Raw genomic sequence first — 4,061 nt, 5'->3', positions numbered from 1 at the left:
GTTGGTGGCCGGGGCGGGAGCACGGGCAGTCTGAGTTGAGGCTGGGAGGTGCATTAACTCAGCCCGGGGAAGGGGAACCATCCGAAAAGCCTTCGCCCCTGTGCTCCCCGTTTGGCACGGGCTGCAGAGCTCAGCACTGTGTTCACCGTTGTGGCTGGTCAGGTTTTCTCGGCCATGTGGCAAGCGCTGCTGGCAGCCATGCTACCGGCAGAAATGCCAAACCCTGACCCCCGCAGGCCCCAGCAATGCCCACCGCCTGAGGGTTTCTGCCTCACGCTGTCTTCTCGAAATGGGCCTGTCAGCTACGTTTTAATTCATTTAATGTGTCTTCTACTGATAACTTTTAAAATCAGACTGTCACGCTGTCCAGACTCAAATGCCAGCAAAGCCCAAGTATTTCACCTTTGTGATGTTACCTTTACCAGCTGAAGTCATAATCTCATCAAAGAGCAAAATCAGAATTATCTGATGAGCACCAAGTCCCCATAAAAGCCAGAGGATGGGAATGAATTATCTTCCTACCACCTGCTCTTAAAATCATTGAATCCCAGTAAACTTGCCCTTTATTTGCTGCTGTGAAGTTACAAGGGATGCTGTCCCCCAGCACCGGCCCAGTCCAGCCCTCAACCAGCTCCTTTATGGCTCATCAGTCAGCATGCCTTGCTGGAGCATGCTCTGACGCCCACCCCTTCTTCTCGCTGTGCAATGGGGGAAAATAATCTTATTTCTCATTGCTCCCCTCCTGCTCAGCAGCCTGGGGCAACCCCCAGGCGTGGGGACACCCGTGTCACCACTCTGCGTGGAGCCCAGCCCTCAAACCATCATCAGTCACGTCCTCTTGCTTGTTCAGGTGATAATTTTCCTCATCAGCAAAACCTTTGGGTCGCACAACGAGTACTTTTATTTCAACTAATTTGCAGTCAATGCCATTTCATATTTCAAAGTCACTTCTTGTGTACCAAGGAGAGAGGAGGGAATAGCCCGTGAGCTTTCTTGAAGGTGGCGTCCCTAATCTTCCTCTCAGACATATGAAAATGCAAATTCTTTCCAAATGGCTTTAGATCATTGAATCCAGCAATGTATTTGTATGGGCAATTTGTTATCGGCTCCTGAAATCATTGCAATGCCTCAGCGCAGCACTGGGGTGTTCTCTGCTGCGACAGCTCTGAATTGGCATCTCCCCGTCAGCCAAAACCTCGCTGTGCAGGGGGGACTGCTCCTGCCAGGGTGCATGGGTGGGCTCACCCAAGCAGCTGGACTGGCCCTGCCTGGCATCAGGATGCTGCCACCAGCCCCAAAACACTCCTCTCCCTTGCCCAGATCCCAAGATTGTTTAAGGGATCAAGGAACTTTGCTGGGCTCTGCCGCACTGCGAGCCAGCAAGGAGACACCTCCGGGCTGGCCCAGCGCCCGCTCCCTCTGGCTCCAGGGGGAGCTGGGGACAGCCCCCGCAGATGGGGAGACATGAAACCCGTTAATCATCTCGCCAGCGCTGTGCCGTTGCATGAAATTGGATTTAGCACCATTAGCCGCGCAGCTTCTGAGCCGCTCCTTGACTCCTGCCGAAACCGCTCTCCCACTGCAAAGCTGATTAACAGAGTGCGTCCGCAGTATTTAATTAACCTAATGAACCCTGACGATAAAATTAGAGTCGACTTAATTCCTAGTCCCCTATTGTGGCGTGCAGGTGAAACAGCTCATGGTGCTGCAACAACTTTAGCACCATTAGCCGCGCAGCTTCTGAGCCGCTCCTTGACTCCTGCCGAAACCGCTCTCCCACTGCAAAGCTGATTAACAGAGTGCGTCCGCAGTATTTAATTAACCTAATGAACCCTGACGATAAAATTAGAGTCGACTTAATTCCTAGTCCCCTATTGTGGCGTGCAGGTGAAACAGCTCATGGTGCTGCACCACCCCCCAGCCGCTTCGCAGTGGCAGCCGGGGACCCGGCACTGGGGCGGGGGGCTCCCGTGCAGCCCCAGATGGCAGGGGGAATGAATCAACCTCTTTTCCCACTGCACTTGTAAAATGCTTCACAGCCCCAGAGAGAGGACTGGAGACAACAGATTGACAAACCACATCGGAGCAATTAACCGGTCCTTGCACCCCGGTGGGCTGGAGTGCCTGCTGCTTCTGCAGAGGACCCCAGGTCCCACCTCTAGGCATTTCTCCTCATGGGAAAGGAAAGGATAATAAATTAAAGGCTCGGGGATGCTGGCAGAGTTGGTGGTCTCCGTTTGCACTGCTCTGGATGCTACAGGCACAGGAGGCTGTAGGGAGGAGGAAGGACATGGACGGGGTGAGGAGGTGGGTACCCGTGCTCGGCACCCGGCTGGGCTCTCCGGCGCTGGCACGGACCCCACCGATGTGCACTCCTGCCGTAGATGGCAGCAGCCGGCTGGATTGGTGCCGCCAGCTCAGCCTGAGCTCATCCTTCCTCTGCAATTGCTCCAGACATTTGGAAGGAAACGGTTGAAACAGAGAGGGTTTTTTTTTTCTTGCTATAAACTGAGCTTTGTCTTAATGAGACATAGCGGAGCGCGGGCTGCCCCTCTGCCGCTTTCGGGATGGCTGGGGAGGAGAGCTGCTGAGCCCGCCATGCAGGTACAGGGTGCCCGCAGGCGATGTAAATTCTCCAGCGTTTGATGTTTTCTAATTGTGGCTGTGTTTTTCCCTGCGCGAAGATGGATTGTCACTCGGCCAGGAACGCTGGGCTTGAGGGAGGAATCATCGGGCAAGCTCCTCCGGCCGCTGCTCTGCAGATCGTATGAGTCCCTTCTGGCCCTAAAGCTTATGAATCTATAAACCAGATAATTACTAAAATAGCGATGCCATTTCCCTGTGACACAACAATAATTTTAAAATGTATTTTAATACACAGAATGTAAAAGAGAAATGTCCCAGGGAAACAGAAATGCCAAAGAGCATCAATTCTGCCACTTGCAGCAAACCAAGTGGCTTTTTGTGGCAGAAGTCCTGTTTTTAGGAAAATGAGAAAAAGCCCCTCTCCCCCCTGGGTCCCAGGAGCCCTGTTTCCTGACCCGAATTACATCCACCTCCCCAGTGACCCCTACATTTTGCAACCGGCTTGGTGACCAGGTGTGTGGTGGGAAGTGACAGTACAAGCTGGGGTGTAGCATCAGATAGTGGTGTAAGAGAAAGCTGTCTTTCCTCACCGAAAGTCGATGGTTCCCTTTGTGCCCAATTTCTAGATTCCAGATGCCTTGCAGCCTTCTTGGGTGCAAGGGCTCAGCGGAGGAATTTAAGGGGCAAATTTAAAGTCAGGTTCAGCGACTGGGGAGCTTCATCCTACACTTGCTTTTTGCTTGGTCTTCCTCAGGCTGCTCCATTCAGAGAAACAGATCCAAAACACCTGGGAGGAAAACTCTTCTGAACCCAGAATTAAGAAGAAATGCGATGAACTTGTTCCTGGAGACTTGGAGTTGCAGAAATGTGACCCTAGTGCAAGAATTTGTGGGAGCAGTTTCTCATCTGGATTTCAGCGTGCCTTTAAAGTCTCAGGGCCTGGGAGCAGGGCAGTGCAACTGTGGAGAAGCAATAGTTCAGCTGCCCAAGCTGTTTGCAATTGCAGGATGATAGGTATGGAAAAAAAATGAAAAAATGAAGTAAATGAGAGAATGAGTAAGATCTTTTTTCGATTCTGGACTTCTAATAATCTATACTGTTGCTTGTGCTGCAGATAAGCAAATGACAGATACCCCAAATCCACCCAGATGGAGTTATTTAGTATGCCTTCAACATGGGCAGAAATGGAAATGAAGTCTAATGAGGCTCCTGAACTCTTTCTTTACTACCCTCAGAGACAACCGAAAGGCATTTAATTTCCTGCAACCCAAGAGCATAAACTGCACTCAGACACTTTATAAAACCCATCAGGCATCTTTCTGAAAGATTAAATAAGTAGGACAACATTTTCAAGAAGCTGAATTGGAGCTGTGTGAGCAAACTGCCTGGCCAGAGCTGTACCGTCCCTCTGCCTGCTCGGATTTTGGCCCTGCTGTGTGGCATCGCTCTTCTCTTGCCATCAACAAAGCAGGAAT

This window comes from Egretta garzetta, unplaced genomic scaffold (genome assembly GCF_000687185.1).
Source record: "Egretta garzetta isolate BGI_Z169 unplaced genomic scaffold, ASM68718v1 scaffold598, whole genome shotgun sequence".
NCBI classification, from domain to species: domain Eukaryota; kingdom Metazoa; phylum Chordata; class Aves; order Pelecaniformes; family Ardeidae; genus Egretta; species Egretta garzetta.
Note: the sequence above shows the minus strand (reverse complement) of the source record.